Source organism: Trachinotus anak, unplaced genomic scaffold, assembly GCF_046630095.1.
Source record: "Trachinotus anak isolate AG129_WGS33_773 ecotype Australia unplaced genomic scaffold, CSIRO_AGI_Tana_v1 ptg000032l, whole genome shotgun sequence".
Taxonomy (NCBI): Eukaryota; Metazoa; Chordata; class Actinopteri; order Carangiformes; family Carangidae; genus Trachinotus; species Trachinotus anak.
Window position 1 is genome coordinate 21882413 of NW_027273883.1, and position 22479 is coordinate 21904891.

At 41.3% G+C, this 22479-nt stretch overlaps 1 long non-coding RNA gene across 1 annotated transcript; it reads right to left on the reverse strand.

Moving 5' to 3' along the window:
- Positions 1-239: 239 nt before the first annotated feature.
- Positions 240-3968, reverse strand: LOC139613405 (uncharacterized). Its single transcript, XR_011686741.1, has 4 exons — positions 3401-3968; positions 2656-2752; positions 1481-1518; positions 240-975 (listed from the first exon to the last, which is right to left on the reverse strand). It is a non-coding gene; the product is annotated as an uncharacterized lncRNA (long non-coding RNA).
- Positions 3969-22479: the final 18511 nt, after the last annotated feature.

Genomic DNA, 22479 nt, shown 5'->3' on the forward strand with positions numbered 1-22479 from the left:
GTCTGGTATCAGAGTTAATAATCTGATTTCTAGGCTGTCCGGGACAATTCCAGCCAGCGTGAAGGCCTAATCACAGCGCCGTCTTCCCATCTGAGAGCAGCTGCCTTTGGCCCTGCAGCATGTCACACCCCCCCGCACCCTCCACCCCACAGCCAGGCCCCCACCCCCTCATGGGCCTCTGGCCCCTGCCACTGGCTCGGACAGTGATGGAGCATATGATAGAAACATGTTGACAAATTAAATTTTTTAAATTTCAGAGGAGATTTGCAGTGGAGAGATTGGTTGGTGACGGCGGAGGCTCACTAAGTGGTGGTAGAGTACTGCTGACCTTCGTCTGTGAGCGTGCTCATGGGATTCCTCTGCTTGTTCCCTCCCTGTGTTGTTCGCCCTCCTGAGCAGTTGTTGGTAACAAAACGAGAGCTTGGAGTTATAAGGTTGTATGGGTGAAATGGACTTCAAGATATTGAGCATCAAAGTTGGCTAAACAGTTTTGCAGTTTTAAAATAACCAAACTTAAAGTTCCCATTTTTTTAAATAAAGCAAATGAACCCAACAAATACATCAGTAACCACATATATGTATGTTGTGTAAATATCTGTTGCTTTATTTACTGCATGCAACATCTCTGATTGTGATCCTTGTCATAGTGGTCCCCTGCTGTAACAAGGGGATGTGAGGAGACAGGGTGGGGCACCCTGAGGAGAGCCAGCTGATGTGTCTTAGTTAGGCTAATATCCTCGCCTCACATTTTTCTCTATTAAATCTTAATCACAGACTTGTCGAGTGTCACTTGACATTTGCATTTTGCCAGGCGGAGCCGCGATGCACACAGCACTCAGAGGCTGGACAGCTTCCTTCCACTGAGCGCTTTGTTCAGTCACCAGCTCTCATCTTCAGCAGGGTCAGGGTGAAGCGAATTGGCGATGATGAGGCCGGGTATATTCCTCTGTGGGTGTGCAGGGTTTTGTTTTCATACTGTAGAGACAGGATAGTGCAACATTTCAGACTAATAAGCCACTGAGAGACATGAAGGAAAATTAGAAAACACACAAATTCAGGCTTACATCTAAACTTTGGCTAGTAGTTTGAAAGAAAAAGGAATATAATATGTGTATTAGTGATTTCTTATAAGAAAAGATCTTAATTCTGGCAAATGCCTGTGAAGCATAACAACAAGAGAGAAATGACAAGGACATGAGAAGCGAAGCAGTCGACACAGGTTTAACTTCTCTCAATAATCAATCTCCTCATCTTGATGTTTACAAAAAAGAGTCAATATGTGGGGAGGGAGCTTTGTGATTGGCTTTGATTTCTACCTCAAGTCCAAATCAGGCATTATTGTCTCTGTCTCTGTCTAACTCTTGATATGACATTGATGGTGGCAGACGTATTGAGGGCTGTCCACATTGATGGAACAGCCAAACACGTTCTTTTACAGACGTCAACACTTTTCTGGGACGGACTGCAACATATAACTCACCTTAGCCACGTGGAGACCAAATAGTAGCAGATCTGAAACTGAAAAACAGCAACAAACAAACCCTGTAAGTCCAAAATAACTTGCATTTAAGACGTTATACCAAAGGATACCACAGAGGAGCACTCACTTACTGCTGTTTAGGAGAAGTTCAGAACTGTCACCTTGATTGGGCCAACGGCAGAACTTAATTTAGGAAAATAGCTGCAATCAGTTGTATATTAGACACACGTTCTTTGCAGCCTGTATTTCGAACTTCGCCTGGTAAAATGGGTGTGTTTTGACATTAAAAGGGGCTATTTGTATTTGTATTTTTCCCTGTCGCCAAACATAGTTTCCTGCTGGGAGCAGGGCACGGTGATTTTCGCTTTACAAGAGCTTTGGCAATTGTTGCATTTACAAGACAAGAGGTTATAATACGTCCTCTGAACAGCGTTAAAGCTTCAGGGCAGATTGGAGGCTGCAGTGAGTCGCTATCGGAAAGTGATGAGACAGGCCGGGGCTAGCTGGTTAGCATGCTAACTTCAGTAGAGGAAAAGAAGTGTGAAGGCTTTTTTGTGCAACAATCCACAATTGTGGTCTTTGTTTCCATTAAAGCTGAGTTCCCTCCTCTTGTGATATCATTCCAGGGGTGAACAAAGTACACAACTTCATTACTTGAGTCAAAGTATTAATACTCCTGGTCAAACACTACTCCATTACAAGTGTTTTTTTTTCTTGAGTTAAACTGCTGCTGCAGTCCTTGTTTCTAAAAATACTCAAGTATTAAGTACATTTTTTTTATGTCAACCCATTGTTCCACATTGACAGAACCTAATGACTCTGAAACAACCCACTGACTGACTGACTGACCAACCTGTAGAATAAAAGCTTGTACAATATGACACAAAGATGGTTGAAATGGCCACACAAACACTAATGAATCATCAAGAGTACAGCCATTGCTGTGTTTGTATTTCTTTTTCTTTAGGCAGTGATATGGCTTGGTCATGGTAAACTTTGCTTCAAAGTAGTACCTCATAGAAATGTAGTGGAGTCAAAAGTTCTATATTTGTCTTGTAATGTAAAGGAGTTTAAATCATAAGTTGCCAAAAAAACTAATACTCATGTAGAGAACAGATATTCAAAAAATAAACTTAAGTACAGTACTCAAGTAAATGTATTTCGTTACTGTCCACCTCTGTGTCATTCCAAACAAACGTGATGAAGGATTTCCAGCAGTCTCCCTCTCGGATGGAACTGGTTCCCTGGAGCATGATACAGCAGGCGCCACAACTTGAACGCAACAAAAAGTGTTTCCATGTCAATTTAGTAAAATATCGCTTTGTAGAATAGTCTAAAAAACCACCCCATGTGAGTGTATACATTTTTTATGTGACATTTGCAAGTTTTTCAAGATTCATGTGATTGCATTACTTGCTCTTAAGTTCGCATTTTCAAACTGTGCATTAAGCAAGTTAATGGAAACATGAGTTAACACTGGCGTTGCTTTACACTGCTGGAGACAGCTCTTGGCCAATGAAGGAATGAAGTTTGATGCTAAACTCACAACATTTCTTCTAGACTGGTAAGTAAAGTAAGTAACACAGCCTATGGAGCAATAGCAAGCCTTCCAGTTAGCTCCCTAAGGTGCAGTTCTAGTACAGCTTTAAAACTGCCACTTGTCATATAGGTATTTGCTTTTATTGCGAAGAGTTAGATGAGTACACTGATGCTGCTCTCTCTCTACCGCTGTACAGTGAATATGAAACTCCAACTAGCAGCTGGTTAGTTTAACAACTAGCTTGGCAGGTGAAAAAATGTGCTTACCAGCCCCTCTAAAGCTTACTAATCAGCACATTGTATCCTGTTTGTTAAATATGTCTTGTGATATATTGTCTCACTTATTTAGCTTTGGAAACGCTGATAGTCAGATTTTGTTACCTTTGGTTAGCTCGGGGCTGTTAAACCAAGCTAGCTGTCTTCCCTTTTTCTTATTTAACTCCTGGCGAGAAAGCAAATAAGTGAATTTCCTGCAATGTTGATCTGTTCCTTTAAATAACTAATGATGCACAAGACAAGGCTGTTACCTTCCACAATACTATAGTCTAAATGCCTGCTATGATTCAAAAGCCAGCTTCAATCAGTCAGTTTTGACTATTGATGTGATTTTGTTATCTGTGTGTGTGTGTGCATGCATGTGTATCAGTGTAATTGTGTGTATGTGTGTCTGTGGTGTGAATAGCCTCTTGCAGTGCCTGCCAGTAAAAGCAATAATTTGACAGTAATGTTGCCAATAAACAAACAAAACCAGTCCTCGCTCATAATCTGTATCTGTTGGGGAGAGCATAATGATGTGTTAGCGTGGCCCGGTTTTCCTTTGTGCTGCAGCCTTGTCATTGTGGCTCAGGGGAAGACTTATCCATATGAGAGGCTTAGGGAAGCCTGTTCAGATCCGCCAGGATTAGGCCCAGGCTAATACACTGGGTCAACAGCATGGTTCTCCTAATGAGACAGGTGTACAGTACTTACGACTGTCTCTCCACGAAGCGGAGGCTCAAACAAAAGCTGATATCATCCCTCCCGGCTTAGCCCGACTCATATGATATCCCCCAGTAGTAAATACAGTTGCTGTATCAACCTCAATGCAGACACCCAACAAGCTCAGGGGTGATCTGGGCTGCACAGCATTCTGGTGGAATGGGATGCCAATGGTCATTTTGAAAATGCATAATAAAACATTTTAGGAGGATTTGACATGCCTTTGTCTCTGTCTCTGCCCTAACCTGATAGAATATCCCACAATTACGGCTGTAGGTAGAGAACTGAGTACAATGGACTACATTTTGCAGTAGTTCAACACAGATACAAATACCACAAAGTAGAAATTCAACTCAATTACAAGAGTAAGTAAAAATGTATAATGCATAAGCATCAAAAATGCAAATAAAATTTCAAAAATAGATCCAAGTCAAGTCACAAGATAAATCTGAGATGCCGTGAGATGATAAATTTTAATTAATTTTTGGAGTTTTTACTAATTTTTCTCTTTTTTTTTTGATCTCAAAGAAACGTCCCTTTGGTGGAACTAATAACTTGTACACATCTGAAACGTGACAGAAGTCCTGTCAGGGGTCACATTCGGAACCACTGGTTTGATCTTCAAAATCATACAGTTTTTCATGTGTTTTTATCTCATGTAAAGTTTTAATCTGAAAGGTCACTTGTGACAATAGCTGTGAAATCAATGTAGTGGAGTAAAAAGTGCAATGTTTCACTGTAACCTAGTGGAGCAGATGTACAGAGGACAAGATAGAAATACTCTGGTAAAACACAAATACCCTTTAACTGCACTAAAGTACAATACTTGAGTAAATGTACTTAGTTACTTTCTGCCACTATACCACAATACCATAATAATATAAAGACAATTACACTGAGCTGAGAATTTTAGTTCAATTTTCCTGCAGGGTTAGTGGCACATTTTATCCAATAACTACCATACAAATGCTTCTTCTACAGTGTGTGGTCCTCCCCATCACTGATTCAAGGTAATTAATCTGCGATCACATGATTCGTTGTGTTTACGGTTGCCTAGATACATGAAAAGGCTCATCTTACCCCTGCCGCCCCCTCAGGACAAATCCCCTGTCATGCTGTGATTTGTGCAGCAAACAGCAGACAGTCACCCATATTCAAAACTGTCGCGGCGTCTTTCACTACGTCCAGGTATTTGATCTCCCTGAGTTGCATTTCCCACTTTTCTTTACCTAACCCTTTCCATGGCCCTTGTTCACAGACCATGAATCAAGCCTCCCCTGTGCCCATCAACACCCCGCCACCCCCACCCTGCACCCCCTCTCTATACCCCTCCTTCTCCCCCTGCCTGTCAAAACATTTGTGAAATCCTATTTTCCTTTAATAAAGTATAGTTCTGTCCTGCAGATGTATGCTTGGATAACATGTCATACTCTGTCTTTGTTGAGAATGGCGCCCCACTGATGTTCTTAGGCAGTAAGAAAATTGCCTTATTGAAACACGTTGCTTGGAGTGACTATAATGCCACGCTGAGGGCCGGCATTATGCACATGACATATTCAGGACCTTGGAGTGGAAAAACTATGAATATAAAGTAATCACTGAAGGCACCTACATGTTTCTCTACCATGATAGCTTTGCTTTTCCTCTAACCTTTGTCAAATATGATGATTTCATGATTTTAGACAAAGCATTTGGGTCTGGAGCTGCTGGCCGCTTCCACAATGAATTCTTCCTTGCATCTTTTTAAGGCTCTTTCAGTCTCTCTCTCTCACTCTGTTTCACACACACATACTCTTTATCGCCTCAACTGTGCACACAAATAAATAAAGTTATAACGATTATTCAACACACCCCTCGCAAATCAATATATTCCTAATTATTAGAAACACCAACTTTCAAAAAATTGATCCCATGTTGTTCATGGGCCAGAAAACAATGCAACTACAATGCAGTCAGTACAAGCACTTTGAGTTTAATGGGCCAGGCTGTGTGTGTGTGTGTGTGTGTGTGTGAGTGTGTATGTGTTTGTTTATGTGTGCATGTGTGTAAAAAAGAGAGAGACAGAATGTTCTGGGGAGCTGTGTAAACAGAAATACTAAGCTACCCCAAGAGTGCACTTTCTCTGTGAAGTTAAGAGATGGGTACACATGTTTATTACAATTTCAAACAAAATGCAAATGCCATTAAACAAATGGGGTTGAGGCAAATTAGCCCAGAATTTAATATTCGCCGAGTCTATGATATAGGACATCTTGTTACGAGACAGTGGTCTGAAGTATCAGTCGCGAGTCGAGCCTTTCATCCAGCTGGCTCTCTTGAGGATATTTGTAATTAGCATCATTTGCCTAATACTTCAGGTTAATTAGAATATTTAATTGAATAGCTCTAATCTTCGGAGATGACTATATTATAATCAAATTAGCACCACCACTAGGCTGGCTATTGAACATGGCAGACTGCCTGGCTCCTGGTCTCTTATCTGCTCCATCTCCATAGAGCATTCTCACATACTTAATGGTCCATTTGAACTATGCTATCAACATTTGATTATTCCTGAACAACAAAGGCAGCCACACAACCAGTAGGCATAAAAGAAGAGATGATAAAGAAAAGCGCTATGGCTCCCATATGGCAGGTTGGGGAGAGCGCTCGCTCTGTGTGAAGCAGCCGAGACCAGGCAGCAGGGCCTGCGAGGCCATCAGGGAGGGGAGTCGACTCAACTCTTACTTTCCTCCATCCGCCCCTCATCTACCGTGCCAAGTGTTTGCCAAGATAAGCAGATGAGGAGACATATGCTTGAGAGGCTTCTGGAGAACTATTGAGAGAGTTTTAGTATGTGAGCCAGATGAACGGAGGCCTGTACCCCCACGGTATTTAATCTGCTGCATACAGTAACTGTGCCTTTTCCTTTATATACCTTCATTTGACATGGATGAGGTGCAGAATGACATCATTTACCTTAAAATGGGTTGTAAGACTCTTCTTTTTCCAAATCCATCCACACACACACACACACACACGCACACACACACACTGCATAAGGAAGATTTGTTGGGAGTAATGCACTTAAAGCTCCATTATCAAATGAAATCAGTCATCCTGGCTTTATTGAAATCAAACTGTCGTATGCTCATACACACTGATCTGTCTCGCTGAGAGAAAAACAAACTAATGAAAAGCTAAATATTACAGTGCGTTCAATTGCAACAAACAGATGGCAGCTAAATTAAAAGAAATTACATATACATTATCTTCGCTTTATGGCTTCACTCTAATTGAGGCGATTATAACTCCTACCTTTCTACTCTATAATGAAGTGATTTAATTCATTTAGGCTGGAACGTGTTGAAATTGTACTTGCCAGTATTTTGTGTTTAGCATCTAGAGTGATAATTTTTGACAGTGCCATATGTTTCACCAGCAATATTTCTTCTTGGTTGAGTTTTATTACATAATTTTATTTGTCCCTACACTGATTTCTTTATATATCTGCAAATGAACTCTTGTTGCAAATAGGTAGCCATATGCCACGAGGATGCAGAATAGAGGGGGAAAAAAAATATTCCTTAGGCTTTCCGCTAATTTGCTTTCTCAGCTCTGTCTCGCTGTACTGCAGCTGATTGTGCATTGTGGCTATATTAAAATGATAATGAATAAATGTATCATTAATTCGGCCCCACCTTTGAGTGGATTCATTGAATGTTGCCACTAGGAGAAATGAAAACGTAATTGTGTCCTTGGCCCCATTTCAGTCTCACATGTTGTGAAATGACACCTTTTATATGAGAAGAATTTGAAACACATCATTGTTCCTTTGCAATGAGAGACTGATCTTTCAATTAACTTCGTTAAATTTACTCTTACAGATTTGTATTCATGTAATGAGGTTTTTTCCACTTTCTATTTTCTGCTTTACCTGTCAGTTTTATATCTTCCTGTTTCTTCTTGACCTTTGTGTTGGACTTCACACCTGTTTTTGAAATCTGCCATAAAGCACCTTTGTGTCGCTGTCAATATTAGCATTGTTATGAAAATGATTGTTCTTGTGGGCGACTGACTCTTGTTCCCATCTTCCTCCGCACCACTGGACGACGTCAGTCAATGGATCCACACTTGGATTGACTGTCACCCTTATTGTTGAATATGGGGTAAAGACTAATTACATGTGTCTGTGGGTGTCATGTTGCGGGTGGGGGTAGTTGTTGCTGACATCACCCCCTGCGGTGGCTGAGGACAGCCTGCCGCGTCTCCAGGAGCAGAGGTCTCAGCACTGTGAAGAAGGGCCCAACGTTTCTTGGCTAGAGTTTCTGAGTTGGACCCCCTGGGTTTTAAATTGCCACGTAACGGATGCAGCGTCAAGAGGTAAATGTTGTCTAAGCAGCACTCGCACAATTCAATCCATATTGTTGTCATTTTGGAAACAATGGCACCATGATTGACACACCTCCTCAGCCTCAGCCCATTCCACAGCTTGTCAGTGCAAGCAGTCAATTAAATCAAATTTACAAATGCTCCATTAAGGTGTCTGTCACAGGCAGCTGCGAGCACTAAAATTGTATTTTTGCCTTGGTTTCTGAAGGGAATTAGAAAGAAGCAGCAAGGCCTCTCATGGCTGGTAGTTTTAAGATGTTTCTTAAAGATACTCACAATGCTGTTGAAATTGTAAAGCTCCACGTGCAGTGTCTGACAAATTTTCACAACATTTTATTCTCCCCTACAGCCGGAAATGAACGAAACACGCAGACACACACACACAAACACACACACACACACACACACACGCTGAGTGTACTTCCTTAACTATACCAGATAATTAGAAGGTTCAACATGTTTGTCCAAGGCTTTCAGGGTTGTGATCATTCCCACAAAAATCCCATGTTCTCATAAACATTTCAATTTTAGAATATATTTGGGTGATTAAAGATGATTAAAGTCAACCCAATTATATGAAATACTTAATTATGTCAAACTAGCAACAGTTTTATTTGGGAAGTGCGGTATGGTTAGTTGAGATGCTCAGATTAAAAGCAGTTCAAAGCATGCAAGTCTTGATGCCACATGTTTTGATATTAAATACTACATGGTACAAAAGTCTGGAAAATCTGACAAGGTCCTTTAAAACTTAATTACTTCACACAAGAAATTGTTATATTACATAAAAACAGAGAGGGACAGATGCATTCTAACCTACTTGTGTACAGTGTGAGTAAACAGATGCAAAGATTTGCAATAAAAGAGCTGAATTTGTACTTTCCAAATGATGATTTCTGTGCAGCAAAAGTATGTTAAAGTGTAAACAAATAGCCTGAGACTTCTTCTAAAAATGCAGCTAAACATCTGCCGGGAGAGGCAGTGAGAAAGAAACCTCAGTGATCTATATTAGGATTGTTTAAAAACGCCTGCAACGGCCTACTCCGTGATGTCCGAAGCAGTCAGACCCCAGTGTATGGTCAGAGGCGGTTTGATGCTGGGTTTGATGGAGTATGTCAGTCCAATCAGCCCAGCTTCCAGAGTCTGATTGGGTCTGCCAGCCAGAGAGGCAGCCCTGATATTAGCTCTACAGCCAGCTGACAGCCGGCATAGAGAGCAGCTTATACGGCGCACAACAACAGAGGCGGCTCACTGAAGGGCCACACTTTGTCTGTGTGAGTGTGAAAGATAGTCGGAGAAATGTAAAATAAGTAGTTTTCAAGAGCCAAATGTAGCTACAGTGACCAGAGAGAAAGACTCCTCTGTGCTGTTACATTTACCATGTTATACATACATCGTATTTACAAAGCTTCATTTTATCATTACCACGAAACGCATCATAATGCTCTTCATTATATGAATGTCATAAACCAAGATCACTGATGTGCCTGAAAGCTTGTGGGACAATATCATGATAGTTCAGATTTTTGGATAATAAAATAAAATGCTGCTTTTGTGAACGTGCAGAAGAGAAATCTGCATGTTTAAACCCCTTTGCAATTTTCTTTCCTGTAAATACTTTGTTGCTTTTCTAATGACCTCATCAAAACCCATTATGTGTAAAAGTATTGAAGTGGTAACTTCCCTTTGCCACAAACGGGGCCCACACATCTGATAAAGGTGACAAAATACAGAAATGATATTAAATAACTGCTGTTGTAATTTTAATATCTTTTATTTGCCAAAAAGTCAATCACATAAAAAAAAAAAAAAAAACAAAAACAAACAGAAGTGCATATAGATTTATTTTATGAGGAGTGGTGCTGTGTAAACAGTACAGTCAACATAAATCACAGATTTACAGTATATCATAAAATCCATTGTATTTAACCATGTTTTATAGTTGTGATCACCAAGAGAAGTAATATGTTATTTTCAGTAGCAGACTTCACAGACAGTCACAAACAGTCAGGGATTTCGGTGAAACAGGTGATGGCCTGAAACAGGAAGCTGACTTTGGTCTGTATCATGGTTTGTGGGAGACTTTAAGGCTTTAGAAAAGTTCTGGGGGAAATTTTCTCTAAGGTTTATGAGCCATAGCGGATGAGTAGATGACCCAAGTTAATTATTATTGAATTTGTTTTCCCTGCTCCACTGATAGTTACCTCTATCCTGATGCAACAATGACAGCGGGTACTCTCATTAAAGCGAAGGATGTGGCTTGTCGGAGAGAATTGTCGTGAAAATTTAACCGGCAGTCAAAGCCTGTTTATCGTCGTCATTTGTTGTGGTTAGCATCCATCTCTGATGCATCAAAATTTCAGACCAAAACATACTAATGTGAATATTCTATGTGATAAGGGTCCAAAGTGAAAAAGTAATACAGCATTGCTTAGTGTTTCCATGACACTGTGAAGCCATTGATGTTTTTCTCCTTCAGGGAATTTTTAAGTGGCTGTAAATAAGCAAGCTGACAGGGCTGGTGTGACAGATGTAAGGAATGAGTGAACGTCAAGACAAATTACTTCAATCAGATGCATAATCTTGAAATTAGATGGTCAGGCATGTAATATAAGATAACATAACTGCTGAAAGGTTTAGGGGCAGACTTGCCTTCTGTTCTGTCATACAAGGTGACGTGAAATGAAGCATCATGTTGTAAAGATGAACAGTTTCTCCTCTCATGATGGAATACAAACACATGAAACAAAAGCCAACCACAGCTTGTCACGTTGGAGCTTGCCACTCAACCTAAATCAGTTAATGTGTGCTAAGATGTGTGTTTTATGAATTAACAAAGATATCATTCTCATGTAAACCGGCAGTAAAAAAAAAAAAAAAACTCAACATACCATGCTTTTATCTCATGCAGTACAGTAAAAAAACTACAACAATAAAGGAAATAGTGAAAGCTACATGCCCACTGCAGGGGTAAGTAAATATACTTAGAGTTACTGTATCAGCTTTACTGATCACCAACCCAGGCCTTCCACTGTACAAGTATGAATGTATATATTAATATTAGTGATAGAAAGAATGAGAAAGAGAGAGAGGGAGAGAGAGAGAGAGAGAGAGCCTGTCACCTAATGTTTCATTAAATTATTGATATGACATGATTATAGCCTAAATCTGCTGTGACTACATAGTTCATAATTTTTGTTCTGTCACATATTTTTGCATTTTGTAATCTTGCTAACTTTCCTTACAGATGAATATAGTGGCCAAATGTATAGCTAACCAGTAACATCAACTAACAGGGTTAGCCTACAAAATTAGCAGTCTGATGGTTTGCATGAGGGTGGCCTGGGATGGAGTGAATTATTATTTCAGTCAGCCCCTGGAGAGCTGTGCAGTGAGAAACTGGCTTCCTGACAACAACAGTCTTGTAACTTGCTAGTTCAGCCTCTGAATGACCACTTGTTGTGCTGTTGATTGAAGGCTGGTGGGTGGACCAGGGTGGGCCTTGCTGGGGTTAAGCTGAGGGTGGTGACTGCACAGGTGTGACATCACAGGAACTACAGAACTCCTGACAGCTCATTTTAAGACACAGTTTGTGTGCTTGTAGGCATGTCCATAACCTTAACCATGTTTTCATCATTGTTACCATGACAACAAAGGTCCATTATGCTTGCCATTGGTACACTCCTATGGCCACAGACTGGAGTTGGATCAATGAAGTGAGCTTTAACCTGGGCTCACCCTCACTTCCTGTTGGTGAGAGGGGCTGCAGACAGAGCAGCCCATGGCTCACAGGCCACTACAAGGTGAGAGACAGAGATGAATGCTATGGTCTGAGAGCTATTTTATGTTAAACTCCAGCTGTATGCAGTCAATATATGAAAAAAAAAAAAAAAAATATATAGACAGAAATTTTGTTCTTTTGACCTGAAACGAGCAAGTCCTGCTAGTGCGAAGGAGAGAAAACAAGACACAGCCACCCTGGTGGAACAGGTGACAGAGCATCATGTTCACTGAATTACAATCATCTTCAAGAGAGCCTAATGTAAGCTCAAAGGAGTGAGCTTCAGAAGAGCTTCATTTCATTTCATTTCAACCTCACTGTCAACATGGCAAAGCTAAATTGGAGGACATGACTGTAAAAAGCCCAACTCAACCAACAAACCCAGTCTGGCTAGGACAGTTGTGACATGCATCATGCTCAGCGCCAAGACACATGAACCACTGCCGGTGTGGCTCAACCATGATGACCCAGTGGAAGCAGGAAGAGTCCACAGTCTTCTCATGAAGCCATAGAAAGTTATGCTGTTGTCTGCTGCTGCTGAAGAAAACTACCAGTAATGGTTTGATTATTTCCATTTATTTAAGCAGCCGTTGTAGAAAATAATAAACTCATCCTGACTGGCTAAATGTGCACAGGACACAAACATGCACAATTAGGTGAAAAAATGGTATTCAGATAATTGAACAAGCCTGAGCAACATATTTCTCACGTCCTCAACAGCTCACATCCAAACATTGTTTTTCTGTACCCTGTCTTTGCTCTGAGACAATATGTAGGAGCGTTTGTCATTGGTTATCAGGGGATGATATATAGTCTAGCCTGCAGAGAAACATGTGTTGTGCTTTAATCTAGAGTGCATAGGCCAGTATTCATGGCCAGCAGCTGGAGAAAATCACAGGAGACGAAGAGTCCACCGTGGAGAGAGGAGACATACTGCTTGCCTGCCTGGCAGATGCTGGTTCTTGTTATCAGCTCTCTCTCCACCTTATTTATGTGGTGACTTACAACCCGACACTCTTTTTCCCCTCGCACACTGCTCCCTCGCCCACACACACACATTTTCATATGAATAAATGTGCACTTTGTTGCTCTCGTTGTGCATTGGCTATAGCACATTCTGGTATTTTACTGACACAGACAATCTCAGGTGGAAAATGTCTGTCAATTTAAGTTATCGTTTAACAGAAGATTATGATATGTGAACAAGCAAAGACCAATTGGATGTTGTAAATGAGAAACAAAGAAAAAAAAAATCAGCCTTAAAGTTTTTAATCCATGAAGCTATTTTATAAAGCTAGCAACACTTCCACTGCTGGAAAATAAAAAGCCTTATTAATAGAAAATAAAGGAAACTACTAGGCACAGTGGTGCTTTTACCTAAATGCTAACATGCTCACAATGACATGTTAGGAGGTAATGTCTACCATGGTCACCATCTTAAGTTTAGTGTTTTAGCATGCTAAGATTGCCTGTTAGCTCTAAACACACAGGTCATAAACCAAGACGATTCTTTAAGCCACGCTGTGTGGTCCAGGAATACCATCAAAATGACTTAAAGTCTGCACATTAGACTTCTTTGAAATAATTTTTGCAATAATGTTGTTTTAATGTGTTTAAAAAAGCATTTTTTGTCTTTTTCTAGGTGCAGTTATATGGTACAACAGCTCCTTGTCACAGAAGCAGTGAAACATCTGCACAAGTCTCTCATCTCCTCTCTGCCTCATATCCATAGATTAGTTTCTCCTTTACACCCCAGTTTCACACTGCCGCTCCCTTATCGACAAGCCCCTACTGTGATATTTATGTCACATATTTAATATGGACATGGGAATGATTATCAAATCCATAGTTGCCAAGAGAGTCCGATCGGCCTTAAATAATGGATGAGCAAGGATGCGACTCAATTTGTGAGGCCGCGCAGAAAGACAGGGCAAGTGCAGCCATCGACCCCTCCGCCCACCCCCATCGCTTTCCTCTTCTCTGGAACGTCATTATTCTGGTCGATCTTTTCTCCCCTCGCTTGACATCATTCAATGTAATCATCCTTCAATAAAAAACCTGCTTGTAATAAAAGGAACAACCCGGGTCAATACACAGAATATGGAGAAGGATGACCCTTTGCCGAGAGACAGCGTATAAATGGGTCTCTTTATCAAAGCGGATAGCCTCCTGGTGCCTTAACAGGAATTCGACCGTGACTGGAGTTATCATTACTGTTACCTTTTGTATCATCAGTGTTTGTGCTCTGTGAATATGAGGAAGAATGATGGCTACATTAATGAATCAATGGGCTAATGAAGCAGCCATTGTGTTGGTTTATTGAAATGCACTGAGGAAAATTGAAGACTTCTGCAGCATCACTGTGCTGAATGTTCTGCTGTCATATTACCTCTTTCACCCACAGCAGGGGAAGACAGGATGTCAACATTTTCTGAAACATAGTGATTGGCATCTGACAGATGCACACAAAACGACATGATGTGCAGGGTGCAGAAGTGCTGGAGAAAAGAAAAGAGCAGAAGGGAAACAGAGGTCAGAGTATTCTCCAACTACACACCAGCCAATCTAATGGACCAAAGAGCCCTGTCTGGACTGAGGATGGTTTGAGGGTCACATTAGCTGACAGGGTAATTTTGCAAAGACGACATGCAGGGCTGCTGATTATCCCTGTGCTTGCATCATTTTTGTTTATCAAAAAATGTTAATTGTCTGTTTTTACGAGTAGGAAAAGATTAAAAGTTAATAGGAGAGACTAAATAAACACAATGCAATTGCATGGGGCTGTAGAAGATGGTAATTAATTTGTGGCCACCCCTGAGCTAATTAGCTAATATAAAGCAGGAAAAAAGAAGTTAATGAGCCTTAATGTAACTGATACACTGAAAAGTTTAGACTAATGAATTTATGAATGCGTGAGGAAATCAACTTCATGCCTGCACCAACTTTCACGTGGTGAGGCACCTCCTGGAGATGGAGAACTTAGTTGTTGTTCCCCGACTTGATCACCTTCAGTGTGAAACGTTAAGAGTTCGGCGCCATATAAAATTTCATAGTACTCTTCGATTGGGCGTGTGAAGGCAGAATCAGAAGTGCCGCCTCCATGCCGAGCGAGAGATGGCGGACCACAGGAGGGCACATACCAGCCCAGCGGTGAGTTTGTTTTGTCAATCCTTAGGGTGTAGCTGGTCTGAGTATACAGGAGGTTGTATATTGGGAGGTCTGAGGAGGTCATTGTGCCAGGGGGAGGGGGTGTACAGAAAATAGTGATCGGCTGCTTGCTTTCTGTGGGGCTCATGGTGAAGATGGTCCAGGGATCTCAGCTGCTACACATTCCCAGCATACACCATCCTCCAAACTACACCTCATATCCTCCGCTGGGTTCTGAGTGATGGGGATGTCACTTCCTAGCATGTTCATACCTCTAATATCTGTCTGTCTTGCTCTTTTCACCTCTGATGTTCATTTTAAGAAACAGCTTATTAGTTCACTTACTACTGTGCTGACCGCAGAGGACATTACTTACACTCAATAGGGTCACAATGGCATTTACTGTTGACACTATGGGCTAAGGTTCATGGGTAATTTGAATGAAATTATAGGGCCGTGATGAATGCTGCTAGTGAGTGGGAGCCAGAGCGGCAAGGTAATCAGGTAATTGCAGCTTTCATAAATGTAATCTATCAGGAAGGCGAAGTCCAACAGTGGTAGCTGACTAGCAGGCACACTTTGCCGTCTCTTCAGACTGACCTGCACAGCTTTCACATAGTGACATATCTCTTTATGAGCTGTAGGGAAGCATAATGGGTGATAAGGCAGAAATGCCCCTATCAAAGCATCCCTGTCATATTACATAAATCAGTGCTCTAAATGGACATCTCCCCACTCAGTTTGCTTTCCTGTTCATGGTTTACAGCGGGTAATTTGTCAATCACAGTCACACGCAGCAGCAGAGATGCTGTTAATGACATTCATATAATAGATTTACAAGTGTCAAAGACCACACTGCCGTGTCACAGATGGGAATCTGATGGATTAGCTGGTGTGTCGTGTAATCTGTACAGTACATAATCAGCACTGAGAGGGAGCATATTGTGCTTTCTGCTGCAGATTACTGAGACAGAAATCTGGCATCGCTTAAAGTGCAGCACAGCAACATTTTGTTTAATGACAACAGGCTCCGATACCCAGATAACGCTGCTGGTTAGCAACATGAATTATGTTGATGTTGCAGTTCTTCACCAAATATTCAGTTTTGCATATGCTGTATTCTTAACAATGTCTCCTCCTGTTTGTCATGTGAAACCCAAAATTAATTTTCAGCAGGAAAACCTAACTTGTGGTAACTGCTAATGCTTAGGTTGCTCAGAATTGTAGTGGTGTATTTGTTGTCTTGCAAAGAGTTTTACAAGACCAATAGCTTTGTCATACATTAAATATCAAGGTAAACTTAACTTAAGCCAGCAGCCAGTAAGACATAAAGACTGGAAACAAGGGAAGCAGCTGTTTCTGTCAAAAATTAACAAAATCTGCCTTCCAGTTCACAAGCAACACATTAGATCATTGTTTGTTTAGTTTCTACAAAACTAATGATCTAATGTTGCAAACAGCCGACTGGAACCAATCTGGAACTGCAACTAGCTTAGAAGTCAAAAAAGGATATAAACGTAAATGCACATGACATATACAGTATGTGCTCTGAAATATACATATATGCCATCCAGCATGCTAATTCAGTGCCAGAATAATACCAGTTGCCACCACAGGTACAGCACATCAGCCCGACTTCAAATGAAGAAATTCAGGGATTCAGCCTGTCACATATACTTCTTGTGTTGTAAAACTGCAGTAGCAGGCAGAGTGCTCTCCTTGGATGAACAAACATTGCTGTCGACTCAGCTCAGCTCAGATCTATATGAAAGCACTGCTATCCAACCTGTTGAGAGGCATGTCGAAAGCTCAGTCACAGCAATTTGTCCCCTAATTCGAAACTCTACAGATACATTTGTGGCCGATTCACACATAGCTGGACTGACAAGCAGGTACGCATCATCATCAAGAAAACAAAGGGGGGACAAAATGAAATGAATACAGGCTCAGTGTGTTGGTGTAATGACCCTTATTTCATCCTCTGTAATAGGCTTTGGTGGATAGTCAGAGCAAGGAAAAAAAAGAAACCAGGAGGGAGATGACAAAGGCTTTGTTTATGGGTCAAATACTCATTTCATAAAAGCCTCCTGCAGAAAACTGAAACATGATAGGTCAAATACAGGTCTAAATGCCTTTTCCAGTTTTCCTATTTTCCCATTTCAACATATCCGTCTGGTGTCCGTGCTCTCTCGCCTCTGTAATGGAAAACTATTGCAGAAGCATTTCTCCGTCAGCGGGGGTCAAGGGGTCATCACTGATGTCACTCTCAAAGTAACCAGTGCCAAATAGGTCCTGACATGTGCTCTCCAATGAGAGAATGAGACCGGACAGCTCCTCTGGCTTTCCGACTGATAAGCCATAAGGAAGAATATGTGAGGCTTGGAGCATCGCGGCCACTGCCTCTGCCTTTTCAAAGACTAATACCAGCTGCTGAATTAAGGCACAAATAACAGCTGGGTGATCTGGAGGAGGGTGGTGTTTTTTTTTCTCCTTTTTTTCTCCTTTTTTTTTTTTTTTTATGCCACCCAGAATGCAGCATTGACAAATTTCATTTGGTTCTTTGTGTTTTTTTTTTGTTTTATTAAAAAAGAGCAATTTTGTATCACTTCACTTTTTTTTTCTCAGGTTTTGCATGCATGTCACATCAAAAGCCGTATGACAACAAACATGTCATTTGACTTCTCAGATTTGTGTTTTCCTACATGCAAGTGACACTCTCCTCCCATCTCCTTCCCATCTTCGTCTCGAGTGTTTGAGCGAAACAAATTCCTCTTGTTCACTGTCAGATGCATGTCGTGTAGTGTGTTATTTGCTACGCACATCCCGGACTAGTGCAGATTCCTACGCCTGTTTGTTCTGTATAAGCGTGCAGTGCGCCGCTATGCAGCATGACCGCTCACTCCCTGCCCTGGCTTCCCATCTCCACTCTCATCTGTTCTCCTGTCAGTGCAGAATATACGCTGGAAATGACAGGAATTGCAAAATGGAAAAAATGTAAAGAGCTGAAATAAGAAATAAAGCTCTTCATAGCCACCTGATATGCTGATTACAGCCTCTGTTTTCATCCCCTTCCCATCCCTATCTCCCTTCTTCTCTCTGTCTCACTCTCCACTCCACCAGTCAGAGAAAGGATGACTGAATGAGCAGGAGACTGGCATTTTCTGATAGAGTTACACCCCACAAATGGAGTCAATCAAGTGCTGGCTGAAAAAATTCATTTTCTGACAGAGGTGTCAGCAAGATTGTCAGACCTCCATGACAACAAATCCATAGCACTAAAAAGAAAAAAAAAAAAAAAAGGGAGAGAGAGAGAGTTAAGGAGAAGCGAGAACCCTGACACAAAGTGTAAAACAGGAATCCTCGGAGTGGATTCCCAGTCAATCAGAGCACTTACCTTTCAGCTGTCCATAACGCTATTTCATACCAATTATTACCCCCACTGAGCAGGTGACAGGCTTGTGAGCCGACAGCAGCACCACGCAAACTCCCGGTAATCCCGAAATGACGGATTGGGAGGGAAGCCTTGCAGTGATTTGTGACAAAGTAACTGAACGTGGACTTCTGTACTTAGAAACGTGAGAGCAGTTTGTCTTCATGCTTATGGTAACACTCCCCACTTTGATTTGATGCATGGGTTTTAGTCCGCCTCACCAATATACTCCTCTCGGCTTACGGGGGGCATCACCATTCAAGTTCTAAATTGAAAAAATTGCTGTAGTGTGTCTATTAGGTGTTTACTGTGTATTAATCGATAAATATGATGTTTTTGGTGTATGGCAATGATACTTTTACGTCATCATAATTGATAGTAGAATCGCTGAGTTTACTTTGTGGCTTCTTTTCATCCCTCTTTTGTTTAGTTGCACTTTTATTCTCACTCATCAAAGTTGTTTAACATTGTTTCTGCAGAGCTGAAGCAGGCATATTCACAGACAGACCATAAAGATGGTCGCTTTGTTTGACTGTTACCCATAAAACCCCCAAACCCCTCTTGCTTGTAATTTTTTTTTTCTCTGCCAAGCCCTTAAGTCTTAAAGCTTCCCGCCTGTTATATTTCCTCCACATCAATATGTCACCTAGTTCCGCTGCGGCAGGATGTCAACTTAATGCAACTCCAGGGTTAAGAAAACACCATCTTTGCCCGCTGACTGATAGCCTGTCACTGCTCAAACAAAAAAAGTTTAGAAATTTGATCCACCTGTCATCTCGTCTGTGATTATGAATCTCTTCCTCCAGCAGCTCCGAGGCCCATTCAGACGCAGTCTAGCTTGGCTTTGCTCAGCATTAGTTACATGGATGAGAGAGCAAACTTCAAATCACTCCGAGTGAGTGAGAGACTGAAGGAATCCAGCTCATCTTAATGTAAACAACTGGGCCCAGTGGTGAGCCCACCAAAATAGACACCACCATGGAGAGAGGAGGCATTTCTGTTTTGAGAAAATCTTGTAATCGGATTTTACTTATAGGAGTCATACAGGCACAAATTGAAGCATCTGGATGATTCCTGAAAAAAAGTCAAATTTCCTTGAAGTAAAACAATGAGGACAAGTTTAACAAATGAACACCTACGGGTTTAGATCTCAACATTTTTTTTGCCCCCTTCCCACCTTTGTGTTTTCCCCCTTTTCATCCCCTGAAGACGAGAAGGCAAACACAAAAAGAGAATACGTGTTTCTTTATCTCTAACCTCTAGCTGAACTACAGATGACCCTCTGAGTCAACTGCATTAGCTTGGGGTGGTCAGACTAAAGTGTGTATGTATGTGTGTGTGTGTGTGTGTGTGTTTGGGGGGGTGGGGGGTGGGGCTGAAAAGAAAAGAAAGAGAGAGAGAGAGAGAGAGAGAGAGAGAGAGAGAGGGGAATTTTTCATCCTCTCCATTACAGTTGTTTAGGTTAGAGGGGTTAACTCAATGAGGCTAAGTAAGTTTGAACTGTGAATCACATCAGCAGACTTGTGCATTCACTTATGCACAACTGCAAATGTACAAGCCAGAGGTAATCACATTACCTCTGCTTTGCCTTTATATAAATTACAGGACTGAGGCTCAGTGAACGGCAGATATTAAGAGGTCCCTTGATTTATCATGTTGTTTTTTTAACCTTTTATTATTCAGGGTTATCTGTAGGGAAAGGAGCCATGTCTATGACAGTAGTTGCTAATGGATGGACTTTACTCATCCATTTTAACTACATTCTTACAGCCGGTACTGAATCTGCAACCTTGCAATCTCAAAACTATTTGTCCAAACCGCGCTATTCAACCTGCTAAAGAAAAAGCATTGTTTCCAGTTTTCAAACAGTGAATTTCTTAGACTGAGCCCCCTTCTTCTTTTCCCAGATAGAGCCTGAGACTGATTTATTATAGATTTTCTGTGTTTTGATTGTTTTGCTGAGAAGCAGGATGGGAAGATGGGACTTCCAGCTGCTCTGGATGCTTGGGAGTCCTGGGAGTCCTGGCCCGGCTGCCCTCCCGGCTGGCCCGGCCAAGTGGGCATGCGCTGTTATGGGCCACGACAGGGGGTTGATGGGGCTGCAGAGGCTGGGCCAGATAGGCCACAGATGCCTTAAATGACTTGGCATGATGGGATGGCGAAGGGTTAGGAGCACGGCTTGCAAGTAAATCAAAAACAGTTTTTCAATGATATGTGAGCCGGTGTTGTGATGTTGTCAGGATCTTGACGACAAAAAAACAAACGAACAAGCAAAAATAAATAAATAAATAAATGCAAACAGAGTGTGAGAGTCACACTTGAGTGAGTGGCTTCTGTAAATCGCTAATTTTTTTGTAATATGTGGTGAGTCCCTGTCAGTTCTGTACTTACAGTTAGTTAAGCAAATGAAAGCTTAAGACTTTGTTACATTTCCCACAACCATCTGCACATGACTTTTTTTTAAAATTCCTTTATTGGTGACATAACAAAAACAGGTGTGACATGATGGGTACATAGGACATGTTTTCAATTTTTTTAAACTGTCTGTGTATTCAGATTTTAAAAATTTCATCCAGTCATGTTAGTTTTCTGTGTCCTCGATTAAGCAGAATTATCCATTTGTCTTTAAACAGACTCTCCCTGCACACCTTTGAACCAGGACGACCTTGGCTGACTGTCTCGAACAAAGACGCCCCAGGAAGGGCTTCCAACCTGCACGTGAATCAGGCACCCATGATACCAGACCAACAGAAGGGCCCCCCATTAGATAGTAATTCACGTGGACGCCGTGGGACCCTAATATCATTATCAAGCAACAGAACTGCCAGCTTTTTGTTGTGCCACAGTCTGGTGTGATGCACATCCTCTGACTTTGAGGGAAACAAATGGGTATTTTTTCATGTTCAGGAAAACTTTTCTTGTCCTTTTTAATTTTAATTTATTTTTTCATTTGAATGTAACATACCGCTTAAAACTCCTTCACAAACCTCCTTAACTAACTACATCCTTTGGAACCTATGGATGAAAAAAGATCTGACCAGCATATCATAGCCGAGTAATTTTAGAAGTAATTATTTCCCTGATCCTTAACATCCTAATCATGGCTTTTTTGATGTGCAACACTAATCCATGAAGTTTCATGGTAATCATTTCAAACCACAATCAGTCCCACTCCCTCCAATTTAGTTCATACTGTAGCTTACACATATGGCATTAATACTTTTTATAAACAGTGGCTTTGTATCGGTCTGCATAAGTAAACTGACTTGGCAAAGACCTGCTGCATCAGGTTTATGCTCTGACAAACACTTTAACACATCATACTCACCACTGTGAGTGGTCATGTATTCACACATACTCATTAAAAAATAGCAGGACATTTAACCTGAACAAAACATTACTGAAAAACCTTCAGATACAAACCATTTCTGACTCTCTATGCTCCTCCAACTACAAACACTCTCCTGTGACAGCGCTCCAGCACAGCAGCTCTCTCTGTGAAATGCAGGAAAAATGTAGGTGATCAGGTGGGACCCAGGGAGAGAGAGAGAGAGAGAGAGTGAGAGAGAGAGAGAGAGAGAGAGAGAGAGAGAGAGAAAAAAGCCAAACTACTCCCTTTAACTTTTTAAAGACTTTTCAGCATTTGTTCTGCACACTTACCTACGCAAACTCCAAGGGGCCACAGTGACTGGGGTCCCATTTCAGGCCCAGCGTGGAGCCGGAGAGCTCCTCAGCTGTAAAATGAGAGCGCCG